Source organism: Rhineura floridana, chromosome 2 (assembly GCF_030035675.1).
Source record: "Rhineura floridana isolate rRhiFlo1 chromosome 2, rRhiFlo1.hap2, whole genome shotgun sequence".
Taxonomy (NCBI): Eukaryota; Metazoa; Chordata; class Lepidosauria; order Squamata; family Rhineuridae; genus Rhineura; species Rhineura floridana.
This window is the reverse complement of record NC_084481.1, coordinates 84,290,873-84,305,141: the sequence shown is the minus strand read 5'-3', so window position 1 is coordinate 84,305,141 and position 14,269 is coordinate 84,290,873. Positions and strand designations below refer to the sequence as shown.

Below are 14,269 nucleotides of genomic sequence, written 5' to 3'. Positions count from 1 at the left end.
TTAGCTGCCAAGGTCCCATCTAATTCCTGCCCGTCTGGACACACTTCTACCAAGCCCCAGGACTTTACAAGGGGAGAGCACTCTGAGCATTGAGCCATTCAAAGTGAGATCAGGCATCAAACAGGGATGTCTCATTGCTCCGACCTTATTTCCTAATGTCATCGCCATGATTCTACACCTTGTTGAGTGGAAACTTCCTGCTGGTGTGGAAATCACATAGTAAAAAGATGGAAAGCTTTTTAATCTCAGTAGGCTGAAAGCAAAAAGTAAGGTAATGTTAACCTCTGTCATAGAACTTCAATATGCCAATGATAATGTAGTCTCCACACATTCAGAGGAAGATCTTCAAACTATCCTAAATGTCTTTGCAGAAGCATATGAAAAGCTTGGCCTCTCGCTTAACATCAAAAAATCCAAAGTGCTTCATCAGCAAGTGCAAACCAATCCTTCTGTAGCACCATCAATCCAGCTTAGTGGTGCGATGCTGGAGAATGTCGATCACTTTTGTTATCTTGGCAGCCATCTCTCTGTAAAATCTGACATCAACGCTGAAATTCAGCATTGTCTGAGCTCTACGAGTGCCGCATTCTCCCGAATGAAGCGTAGAGTATTCGAGGATCGGGATATTCACAGGGAGACCAAAACGCTTATTTACAAAGCCATTGTACTACCGACCTTACTGTACGCCTATGAAACATGGACCATCTATAAACGCCATTCCCAACTTCTTGAAAGATTCCACCAACGTTGCCTCTGGAAAATTCTGCAAATTACTTGGGAAGATAGGTGGACTAATGTTAGTGTATTGGAAGAAGCAAAGACCACCAGTGTTGAAACAATGATCCTCCAACAACAACTTCGCTGGATCGACCATGTTGTTCAGATGCCTGATCACTGTCTTCCAAAGCAGCTACTTTACTCCCAATTTAAGGATGGAAAACGGAATATTGGTGAACAGCAAAAGAGGTTTAAAGATGTTCTCAAAGCTAATCTAAAAAATGTCTAATCTAAGCACTGAAAACTGGGAAGCCTTGGCCCATGAGCGTCCCAATTGGAGGTCGGCTATTATCAACGGTGCTTTGGACTTTGAAGAAGCACGAGTACAGGGCGAAAGGGACAAATGAGCTGAGCAGAAGGCACGTCAAGCAAATCCTCATCATGACCATGTTCCATCTGGAAATCTATGTCCTCACTGTGGGAGGCTGTGTGGATCCAGAATTGGCCTCCACAGTCACTTGCGGACCCACTGTTAAAGACCTTACCTTGGAAGACAATCTTACTCGGCCACGAGTGATCGCCAATGAATGAATGATATTGTTTGGTGTTGATTTACATTATTTCAGCTGTTTTATCCTAATGATTAAAAAAAGGTGCCTTGAGGCCTCTGTTGGGCAGACAACTGGAGAATGAAATGAAATTAGATGGAAACAAGAGACAAAGGAAGTACATTGATGTGTCAGTCAGTCTAAACCAGAGGTAGTGTCACACAGTCTAAATCAATCTGAGGGCTATATTCACTTCTGGGCAACCTTTTGGAGGCCACATGTCAGTGGTCGGCAGAGCCAGAGGCAAAAGTGAGCAGGGCAATAAATGTTAATTTTATCTTTGTACAGCAGGCTAGTTTCTTCACACTTACACATCCCTCTCTATCCTCTATCCAGGGAAGCAAGAAGGAGTTAAAGAATACATTCCACTCAGGCATAAATACTCAAGAGGGGTGTAAACAGGGCTTGGTGAGGGGTGTGGTTGTGGGGGAGGGGTCTGTGGCCTGGAGAAAGTCTCAAGAACCAAATAGAGAGGGCTGGGGGACCCACAGACCTAGGGTTTACCATCCCTGGTCTAAATATTTGCATTTGTAAAATGCATAGAGACTAAAGACATACTTTTTAAATTGTAGGGGGATGGCGTCAGATGAACCTCTTCACTAGGGATGGAAGAAGGCATCTTTTTCTGTTCTGCCTTGTGTTCGTCACATGCAACACTGTTTCTATTCTACTGCAGTTCATCTTCTGCCAAAACTTACATTTTTTGTCTCGCTTGGTGAAATTATGTAATTTATGTAATAAATTATATAAATTACATACATTACATTGTAATTACATTATTCTACCCCATTTCAGTGCAAAGGAAACACAATGCAAATGGAGGGGGAATGAAATCAGTTACGTATCATTTGTAAACGGAAAGCAACAACAACAGTGCATACCAATTGTATTTGCTGGATTGATTTCCATGCCGGATGTAGGATGTATAAGGGAACATCAGCAATTTCCACTCCTGTTTATGTTTTCATTGGAATTTTCTGACATCCCTACCCCCTAAACACAAGAAGCATGTGCGAGGAGGCCACAGGGATGTGTTGGGTAACCCACCCGCCCACCAGGATTCCCTGCACGCACAGGTTGAATATTTGGTGATCAGGAGAAGGGACCCTACATATGTACATCAGTATGCGCTCAAATGAACAAGCAGCCTCCCACCCATATTTATTATCCTACTTTCCACTGAACCCTCCATAGATATTTCATCTGCACACTAGATTTTAATCCTACTGTATCTCTTAGAAAAAGTCACAGCAAAGTATCTTTCTTTCTTTCTTTGCAGGGCCAAAGGCCAACGCAAATTAAAACAGTACATATACAATAATTTAAAATCAGATGAAGACATTTAAAAGAAACATTTAAAGGGGGATCTCATGCAGGAGAACTTGCCTATGTAATATCTCGTAGGGCAATGTAATTGACCCTAAGTTTTCTTGCTGCTATTACAAAAAGAGCTACTTTGTGGGTTACTTCCAAATTATGATCGGACATTAAAAAGATGATTTTTTCATCGAGTGAATAAAGCTGAGGAATTTCTAACCATTTACTAAGAAATCTATTTCTGGGCTGGGTATAAATTGGGCAATAGAACAAAACATGGGGAAGGTCTTCCGCCAAGGGTAAGCCACAGACACAATTCCTTTGGGCCTTAGGAACACCAGCTAGTCGTCCATCCCTGTCCGCATTTGGTAGGGAGAAAAAACGTAGGGCTGTAAACGCCCGTCTAAGTGCAAGAGGTATTAGATGAAGGAGATAAGTAGAGCAGTGGGGGTCAAGCTTAAATCGCCAGTACCAGGGAGATATCTTTGAGTTAATGGAGGATAGCCTATCCAGGTTCATAGAGTGGAGAAATATGTGTTCATGTAGAGATTTATTATTTGGCATTGCATTAAAAACCTGCGCTGAAAGATGATAAGTTGATAACAATTTATTTAATTTAGAACGCCATAAGATAGTGGCGAATGGGTGGTCAAAACATAATTGTAATAATGTCCCGGGCTGGGATCCATTGAGTGATCTCAAAAATTTCAGAAGGGTAAAATGTATGAAAGCTATCAGTGGTGGGGAGCCCGTCTCAAATCGAGTCATCGCAGCAGAGGTTTCTGCAGGAAGAGATAACAAGCGCCTGAGAAAACTATTTTGTATAGTTTCCAGGGCTGTTACGATATTATAATCCCAGCCCCAGACGGCTACTCCATATAGGATTTGTGGGATCACCTTTGCTTTAACCACCCCCGACAGATCGAGAAAATTTTAAAATTGTCCCTGTTGTCTTAACCGCATGCAATTTAATGTATTGTCTATGATAATGCCAAGAAAGGGTATCTGAGAAATAAATACCCAGGTACTTAAATTCTCGAGGTTGTTCTAACAGGTGGTCAGCTATATGCCAGCTATGTCCTTTATATCTTTTCCCAAAAAATAGAACTTTGGTTTTATCATAGTTGATATTGAGTTTTTCCTTGGAACAATAGGACTGTAGGGATCTCAACATCTTTCTAAGTCTGATTGGAACTAAGGAAAGAAGGACCATATCGTCGGCATAGAGAAGTGTCAGTACTTTCCTTTGGCCAATAGAGGGGGAGAAAAATTGAAGTCCAGATAAAAAAGGAATAATATCATTTAGAAACAAATTAAAAAGCAGGGGAGCTAAGAGGCAGCCTTGTTTGACGCCTCTTTTCCACAGGTATCGGGTCAGAGAGGGCTCCAGAATGAGGAGCTCTAACTATAGCAAAGGTGTTAGTGTATAAAGTACGAATAAGGTATAGCAAGCGGGGGTCAATGTTCAGATGATACAGTTTATGCCATAGAGCGTTCCTATCAATCGAGTCGAACGCTGCGGCCAAATCGACAAATGCAGCATACAGATGTCGAGTAGGACCGGCGATAGACTGTTTTGCCAGAAAATGGAGTGTTAGGCAGTGATCGATTGGAGAGGAGCCTTTACGGAAACTGACTTGCTCAGGATATAAAATCTGTTGTGTCTGGACCCAAACTTCTAATTTATTAAGAAGAAATTTAGCGTAAAGTTTGGATACAATGTTCAACAGGCTGATTGGTCGGAAGTTTGCAGGGTTGGAAGAGTCACCCTTTTTATAGATGGGGATGATTATGTTACATCTCCAACCATCGAGGATGGTACCAGAGTCATTTATTCTAGTGAATAAGCGGGCCAAAAAAGGGGCCCACCAATCGGGAAATTGTTTAATAGCTTCTGGTAAAAGGAAATCCTCTCCCAGGGATTTCCCATTTTTAAGTGAATCAATCAGAAGTTTAATTTCTTGGGGTGAAACTGGGGGCCATGACGGCATATTGGTAATATCCGACATGGGTAATATACTACGGGGAGACAAAATTGAGGAATAGAGGTGTAAAAAATGAGAATACCAGGTTGAGTTCGAGATCAAAACCTGGTTGGAAGTGTTGCTGAGGCCAAGTCCCGACTTTACTAAAGACCAGAACTGACGTTCTTGGTTTTCAGTGATCATCTTTATTAATAGCTGCCAGCGAGAATCGGCAAAGGCTGCTTTTTTTTCCCTCAGGAGGGATCTATAAAGGGCCTTATTTGATTTAAAGGCAAAAAGGGATTGAGGGGACGGGAACTTAAGAGACAAGTGTAGAAGTTTCTTAAGATTTTTTTTTGCGTCTCTGCATTCTTGATCAAACCAAGCGCATAAGTGAGGTTTTTTTTGGTAGCCATTGCTTTTGTGGGTCATATGAGGCCTAAGTAGGGATAGGACTGTTTGAAATGCCGATATGGGGTCCTGGGTTTCATTCAGGACCTCCTGGCGGATTAGTTGGAATGTGTCACTCTGAAATAGGAGTGCGAGAGGTGCACGCCTCCTATCTGTCCAATAGACTCTTTTTTCAATGTTCACAGGCTCCATAAGGGAGGGGTAGTAGAGTCTGGTCATGGGAGCCCTAATTCTAAGTAAGAGAGGGAAATGGTCACTCTCAGTCCTGGGATTAACATTGAAATCTATGATGTCCTTCAGCAACGTCTGAGAGACCAGAATATAGTCAATCAGACTTGCACCGCGTGATGTCCGGAAAGTAAATGAGCCCATAGATAGATCGTATATAGAGCCATTTAAAATTTCCAACAGGTGTGCTGACGCGAATTCTATTAGGAAAGGGCCTTGTTTATTCGATTTTGAATCTTGAAGGGGCTTGTGTGGAAACAGGGTGTGAATAAAAGGGTCCTGATTGGAAGTGTTGATGTTGAATGGCCAGGAGTTACCTATTCTGGCATTGAGGTCTCCACATAGGAGAATTTTCTCATTTGGGAACCGTGTCTCTATATAGGAGAGGGCCTCATCTAACCTATCCCATTGATTGAATAAGTGATATGAGGGGGGTAGGTAGATGTTGATACAGATCACAGGACCATCCCATAGTCCCTGTAGCCTTAGGGCCTGCATAAAGCTTGGAAGTGTTAACGGGAGCTGGGTAATTACCGCTGCCAAGGCAGAGGAGGCAAAGATAGTTAGGCCACCACTGGGTCGGCTGATCCTGGAATGCTTGGTCGCCGGGTTTGAATAGGATACATATCCTGGTAAAGTCATTTTGTCTGTGTTGGTGGCCCAAGTTTCCTGGAGGCAGATGATCGTGAAGTTATTTAGGAATTCTGTAAAGTCAGCGTCTTGGTATTTATTTTCCCAACCGCTGACATTCCAGGAAAGAAAAGAAATGGGTCATATCTGTGCCCCTGAATTATCTGTTCCGAAAGCCCACTTTGGCAAGTAAACTGCAGCCAGATAGACCTGAAAATGGCCCCAGAACGACTAAAGGAGTAAAATGATAAAGCATTTTAAAATCCCAAAACAAAGCTGAAATTAAAACAAAACAATTAACAAATAAAATATAGCCAGTAATATAGCATTTACAAGCAGCTAAATTCAACCACCACTTTCCAGACCTTTCATTCTTTTTCAGAAAAGGGCACTATTTTGTGTGTGGAGCAACCTTACAGTGTTGCCTAGAAGATATCTTTTCCCCAACTTGTTTCCTTCCTAATCCACTAATGTCAGTGTGCTATGAAGGAAACAGGCCCTATGCCGGGATTCCTGGGCAATTATTTTGGAAAAGGAAGCACAGACACAGAATTTTGCTCACTGAGCCTTTAAAATGCTGACTGCAAATGTCCTAAAGAGGTCAGACTTGAGTTCAGAGAGGAAGTTTGCTGCAGGCAGAAAGGTTGGTGGAACGGAAGAGAGCCTGATGGGATGTCGTTGACTGCAAAGGGATATCCTGACGCTTGGCCTCTTTCTCTTTTTTACTAACTAAAAGCTTCATTTTATTTCCAGCTTTTCCAAAACCCAGTGTCAGAAAAAAGAGATCAACATAATCAAGGGAACCTTTGATCACTACACCCTTACCAAGCCGACCTTGAAAGAGAGGCTAGCAGCTGATCGGTCTGAACTGGAAGGTCAGTATTGTCCACTATCCACTATCTTCTTATTCAGAACACACTGAAGCATTAGAGATACAAAGTAAAGATGTTTTTTCCTTCATATTTCGTATTATCAGAGGATTGGGTTAGTATGATTTACAGGGGGAAAACTGCATGCTAGCTTCTGTTTTTCAGTAATGTCATGTGAACTATGTGTTACTGGCAAGACTACCCCCTTGCCAGTGAATGCATAGGGTCGAGGGTTCTTGCTTTCTCCCTACCCTTGTATCTACACAGAGTCCTTGTATGTCGAATGTTAGGTCACCTACACTCTAGTGTAGGCGGAGAAGATAACAGAGGAGACCCCACTCAAGAATTATTGAGTCCTGGAAGATACCGGAAATTTTCTATTTGGAAGTCAGACTACAGACAGCAGAACAATCTTTATAATATATGCTATTTATTCATATCTTGCACACTGCAATTAATAAAATGTATTCTAGGTAGCCTTAGCCATCATTGCAGAAACAGAAAACAGAAAAATAGAAATATATATATCAGCATAAAAGAAATTGCTGGATATCCATTTAACATCGGAGTATAAAACTCTGAAGGCACATCTTGATTAAAACAAGTTACAATAGTTGAAGGACTGAGTTAAACAGAGCCAAAGTACAAAGGACATAGGAATGCATGTCATATCACCCATCAGATGTTAAGGATGGAATAGATGGATGATTCTCTCCTGCTTTCTTCCACCCACCCCCCACTCTAGCAGAGCTGAGGGGTCCTGAGTGCTGTAAGACCTGGCTTTTTATACTCTTTCTTTTCTATAGGAAGGTCTTTTCTGCTTTTTGCTACTTCTAATCAGGCTCTCATCAGAAGCTCCAAAAGAATATTTCTTTCTCAACTAGTCAGCTTAACTTCACCATATAAGGATTTCTTCTTCTTTCACTTCGACTGTTTACCTGACACGCTGGCTGTCTGCCCAGACCTATTATCTTGTAGTACTCAACTTCATGAGAAAATATACTTTGTCTAGTCCAGTTGTTTCTCAGGAAAATTACAACTTTAGTCAGGAGATGGAGGAAAAAATGGGGGCAGTTTCAAACTACTCCTGTTTTACTGTTTGGCTTTTATGCCTACAGCAGACTTTATAGACTATCCACTAATTCTTAAGCATCCTTTAAGCAAATTTAAGTATATGTAAATGATTTCAGCACATTATATGTATATTTGGAACTATTATATGGACTTTCCCATTACATATGTGACATGTGAGTAGTACTAAACACACAGTAAACTACCGTGCAGATGAGCCCTAAGTGTCACAACAATTAAGTGCTAGAACTACCATATTTAGAGCTAAGATTCAAGAGTCTACATCAACATTGATGGGGAAAAGTCATGGTAGAATCCAGCTGCAGTACAAGGGGAAAAAAAATCAAACAGGCTATCCCGACCTAGATCACATTCTGTTGAGACCAAACATAGGATGCTTAACAGAAATAATAACTAAGAACCAATAATAACTTTCAGTTCCTGAGAGAAGGAAAGAAGCCTTAGAGATGCAGAGATTGAATACTTGAACAATACTAATGTTTAATTTATTTTTAACTTTGATTGTAAAGCCCCCATAGAACTTTGGTTATTGGCTGGTACAGACAAGTAGACAGAGATATATGGATAGTGTCATTTCAGAGCTTGGAAAAGTTACTTTTTTGAACTACAACTCCCATCAGCCCAATCCAGTGGCCATGCTGGCTGGGGCTGATGGGAGTTGCAGTTTAAAAAAGTAACTTTTCCAAGCTCTGGTCATTATATAGTTTAGTCTCTAGGACAGGTGCTACTGGACTTAGCCATATCTGAGTAGAGTCAGGAGTTCCGTTTCTGTTCTGTTTTTGTTAGGGAGATAATAAAGGTAATAATTGTTAATTAGCAGCCAGTTAATAAATGGCTGCTAATAATAGTACAGTGGTTTAAAATGTTCAAAGCACTTTGCATACATTATATCAGTAATAGAAATGGAAATGGACTGCCTTCAAGTCGATTTCGACTTATGGCGATCCTATGAATAGGGTTTTCATGGTAAGCAGTATTCAGAGGTGGTTTACCATTGCCTTCCTCTGAGGCTGAGAGGCAGTGACTGGCCCAAGGTCACCCAGTGAGCTTCATGGCTGTGTGGGGATTTGAACCTTGGTCTCCCAGGTCATAGTCCAACACTCTAACCACTATGCCACACGGGCTCTCATATCAGTAATACAAAGCCTTATAAGGTAGGTTAATATTATCCTCACATACAGGACTTGCCACAAAATGATGTAATGTATTTTCACCTCTTGTTGAGGGTTTCAGCCAGTTACTTCTTCCTCCAACAGGCGGTTCCATCCCCTCCCCATTTCCAGCTGATAGTCAACATGGCTATGGCTACTGTGTATGCTCACTGTTAATTGGGCTGTTTGGTGTCTTGCCCCCTTAGGTTTTTCTGTATATACACAAAAAATGTAAGCCATCATACCTTCATGGCATCACAGCATGAAGTTGGGGGCAGGGCATAGCGGCAAATTCAACTGAGTGAGTGACGAGCGGTGGCTGTAGCAGCCTGGGCTTCAGTGGCTGTGGCTTGGCTCCCCTTGGTGGCTACAGCTTGGGCCTTTCTCAGCGGCTGCAGCCTAAAACTCAGTGAGTGGGTGGGAGGCCAACCTCAGCAGCTGCAGCCTAAAACTCAGCCTCAGTGGGTGGGTGGGTGAGAGGCCGGCCTCAGTGACCAGTGGGAGATGTGGGGGAGCTTTGCCGACCCATGGGGTGAGAAGGAGGGAGCTTTGGCAACCCATGGGGGGAAGGGGAAGCTTCAGTGACCTGTGGGGGGGGAGAGGAGAGCTTTGGTGACCTGTGGGGGGGGGAAGGGGGAACTTTGGTAATGGTCAGCAAGGTTGGAGAGTCAAGTGAGCAGGGGCAACAGCCCCTAGTTAAAATATATTTTTTGTGGTTCTTCAAAGTACATTACAGTTCCCCCAAGAATGCCAGTACCTTCCCCTTGCCTCACAGTGATGTTATTTTGAGTGCAATGCTATCAGCACTCTCCACCTGAGTTTGCTATTAGAATGAATTATATTGCAGATGGGTGGCTGGGATTGGTGGTGGCTTGCTTTAGGCTACTCAGATTCCTGGATGATACGAGCTTGGACCAGTTACTTCACAGTTTGCACTCTGTCACTATGTTACACAAGCTACTTCAAATGGGCAAGACTGTGGGCACGATTGGAATTTGGGTTATATACTGTCAGAGGTGAAGGATTTGTGCTGCATCAAGGGTATTCAAAAGTATCCAGCGAGACTCTCCTCTGTTTTATACAGGTTGTCAGGTACATATATTAAGAATATTCAACTTCAGATTCTTTGGAAGGGTTATAGTGCCCTTCAGGTTTAAGTTATTTTAATGATAGTTAATGCTCCTTGGCAGCAGGAATTTCTGCCATGTTATAATATTCTGAATATTATAATACAGTAGGCTGTATAAATAATTTGCCAGCATGCAAACAAACTCACATTATAAATTGAAAAATAATCCCCCCTTATTGTGCTTAATTCTCCTGAGCTCAAAAACAAGGGTGTTTAAAATTGCTTTCAGGGAGCTTGAGGCCACAATGCTAGAGTCTGGTAAAGAGCATCAAAAAGTGAAGTGGGTGGTTGATGTGTGGCTCTACAGAAAACATTGCTAGGATTAATGCTAGAAGTAATGGATTGGGGTGGAGGAATTCAACGGAGTGAGTGTCAGAACAGCATAGCAAGGTATTTCAATGAATCTAGCAGACAGGGACAAGCATAAAGTGGAGAGAACCTTGAGATATTGGGACTTCCAGCATCCTTATCCATTGGTCATGCTGGCTGTGAGGGCTGATGGGAATTGGAGCCCAACAGCACCTGGAGGAACACAGATGCCCCACCACTGATCTATGTGAAGTTCTCCAACAACTTTCATCACAGCAGACATGTAACTTAACAGGTGCAAAATGTAAAACGCCTTTGCCTGTGTATTTGTATAAAACTCTTATTATTTTACTGTTGTATTTTGGTTGCTTTGCCACTGAATTACTTACCTCATCCCTTTGATTGCATTGCATCCTTGTAAATAAACCCTAATGCAGGGGTAGCCAATGCTGTGGATTACAACTCCCCTCTTCCCTGAAGATTGGGAATGCTGGCTGGGGCTTATGGGAGTTGTAGTTGAACAATATCTGGAGGGGACCACATGGTGATCCCTGCCCTAATGGTTAAAATATGATTGCTAAAGACACATGGATCATATTGTAAAGGGAAATGGGAGAAAAGTGGCACATCTAAATGGTTATGAGAAACAAAGAAGAGTGAAAGATGCCAGAAAACACACCAGGCCTTTGAAACTGAATGGAAAGGGATAGGTGAAAAGGCCTCCTGTAAAAATTCTACTCTTGCATATGATTCTCCATTTTTAACCCCATATGGCTAAAAATCTTACTCTCCACATGTTGAGCACACATTAAATTTTACTTTTCATTCTCAAGTTTAGGGTCCATTCAATTGTTACTGGGTAATCATCATCATAAGAGTCTTCTTCCTTTGAAGGATGGCTATCCCAAGTGCTCTTTTTCATCACAGAGCCACAGTGATGCACAATAAAGTGCTCCATTCAAAAGGTCAGTTTTTTTGGCCAACCAATTTGCACAATCTCATTCCACTTTTTTTGTTTGTTTAAAGGGAGGATTGCATAAACTGGGCAGTTGTGTATGCACGGCAGGCCTCTACATAAGTTGTCAGCATTATGTTACTTTAGGTGTTTGGTGAAGAGGAAGGTCACTCACACCTCTCTTCTACTATGCAGAGTTTATTGCCACTTGCTAAACATTTGAAGTGGAACTTAGTGTCAGACCCAGCAATGTTTCTTTTGCCACAAGCCCAGTTTCTCCACTGCTGAGATTCTTCATTCCTTTGCTTCAGTGTCCCAAGGCCACATTCCCATGAAGAATAACCGGTTTAACAAACTTTTAATGCATTTTAACTCCTGTACTATTTGAGTAGTTTTTTAAAGTTTTAAAACTGGGGAAGGAACATGAATATATAAATTATTGCTTCAACAGAATTATGTATGCCTACATGTGAACTGCGTCATTTATATTTATTTATTTATTTATTGCACTTGTACACCGCCCCATAGCCAAAGCTCTCTGGGCGGTTTACAGCAATCATTGTGAACATTACCAGGCTCTAACACCAGTTACCGCTTTCCAGAATGCCCCTCTCAGAAAGAATTACTTCCTCTTTGGAAAATGGAGAAATCTGGGATATTCACACATATCTTAGGAACATAAGAATATAACAACAGCCTGCTGGATCAGGTTAATGACCCATCTAGTCCAGCATCCTGTTCTCACAATGGCCTATCAGATGCCCATGGGAAGACCACAAGCAGGACCTGAGCACAAGAACACTCTCCCCTCCTCGAGGTTCCAGAAGTTGGTATTCAGAAGCATACAGCCTCTGACTGGGGAAGCTGAAAATAGCCATTGTGGCTAGTAGCCATTGATAACCTTATCTTCCATGAATGTATTGAATTCTCTTTTAAACCCAGCCAAGTTGGTGGCCTGCCTCCTGTGATTCCATAGTTTAACCATGTGTGAATGCTGAAGTACTTTCTTTTGTCTATCCTGAATCTTCCAACATTCAGCTTCATTGGATGCCCATGAGTTCTAGTGTTATGGGAGGGAGAAAACTTTTCACTATCCACTTTCTCCGAGCCATGCATAATTTTATACACTTCTATGATGCCTTTTCTCTAAATTAAAGAGGTGACAAGTAAAAGCCCCAAATGCTGCAATATTTCCTCATGGGGGAGTTGCTCCATTCCTTTGATGATTTTGTTGCCCTTTCCTGAACCTTCTCCAACTCTGCAATATCAGTTTTGAGGCGGGGAGATCTTAACTGAACTCAGCCCTCCATGTAAGTTTGGGGCAAAGTGAGAATTGTACTCTTATACATCAAGTATATGTTCAAAAAGATTCCCTTCTCAGTAGGGATGTGGGAGAGATTCGATTCAGCTCACATTTCAAGCTGAACCTCCCTAATTCACACTTTCCAAAACAATACGAAAACCAAAACACAACCATCTCTAGAAATTTGCATTTTTCCAGTTTTAGCAATCCAGTTCTCTATCCAAGTAATGTGTACAAAAATCCATACACTGTGGTAAAGAGTGCATAAAAATGCATATATTACTGAAAATAACATACAAACATGCACTAAATTAGGAGGAATTGCTTTGCAAAGATGAGTATATTAGGCAAAATTACATACACACATGTGTATATTAGAAGAAATTTGACTAAATTGCTGTTGAGTTTTCATGAGGAATTTTTAAATGCAAACTGATGTGGAAATGTGGAGAACTAAACTTAAGACTGGAAAAATGATAAATTGAGAGAAACAGAAATGGACAGATTCACCCATCCCTGCTTCTCAGTGGTGTGGCCTCTCCAGCAGGCATGAGTTGCAGAGCTAGCTATGTTTGCTCTCTGTGGGATTTGTCATTTTTCATGGTTATTCTGGTCTATATTCCAGTGCTTAGGGAGTGGACCTCTTCTGCACAATAAATGGCTGATTCATCATGCCCTGCGTGTGGTTAAATGACTCACTAATGCAGTGGTAGTCAACATCCCAAGCTGTAAGAGATGCAATATACTTTGGCTGTGCAAAAAAACAACAGTCACTGCTGAGGTCACCAGAGGGATAGGAAGCAATACTCAGGGTTCCCCCAGACAATGTGTTTATTGAGCATTCATCCTGATTTGCTTTGCACAAAGCTTACATGGTGTTTAGGCTTTATCTGGTCTTTACTGAGCATGCTTTCTGATTTGTTTACAGGGTAGTGATATGGCACTGAGCATTCACCCTGAATTCATCCTGATTTGCTTTCGAGGTGTTTACATGTCGTCTTGTTAAACATTCATTCATCCCGCCTGTTTAAATGCATTTCCCCATCACTTCTCAAACTTTGAAAAGTCAGTTTTTAAAAAAAATAAAGTGGATTTGTTGTGCTAGGGCGAGAGAGTTCTTTAATCTACTTTAATTGTGCAAACCTACAGCATGAATCCTCCCGCAAAATATTGACAGTCTGGAGGCAGCCTCAGCCATCCCTCCTTCATGCCTATACAGCTTCAACTGAGAGCTCCCCTCTCTCTAACTACCAGCTGCCCCTGCTGAAGTCATGAGAGGGAGAGGAAGCATCACTGCACTCAGGCCCCCCTCTATTGTGCCTGGATAGATATGGGTCCAGCTGAAAGCCTTTCTTCATTTTTCTGAAAGATATATATATATATAGTAAGCCACCTTAGGAGTGCTTTGCCTGGAAAGACAGCACCAAAGAATAAAATAAATAAGAAGAAAAGGTGATATTTAGAAGCCTTCTAAAAGGTGTAACACCCTAGAACAGTCTTCGCCAACTTAGTGCCCTCCAGTTCTTTTGGACTACAACTCACATCAGACCCAGCCAGCGTGGCTGGTAATCAGGGATTACAAGAGT

The 14,269-nt window shown here is 41.8% G+C and overlaps 1 protein-coding gene across 2 annotated transcripts in view; it reads left to right on the top strand.

Annotated features, from left to right (window-relative positions):
- The first annotated feature begins 6,571 nt into the window (after positions 1–6,571).
- RALB (RAS like proto-oncogene B) overlaps positions 6,572–14,269 on the top strand; it is a 72,696-nt gene continuing 64,998 nt past the window's right edge. For both annotated transcript variants that reach the window (XM_061609174.1, XM_061609173.1), the window contains exon 1: positions 6,572–6,750. The gene's annotated coding sequence lies outside the window, so the exon portion shown is untranslated. The remainder of the gene's footprint in view (positions 6,751–14,269) is intronic.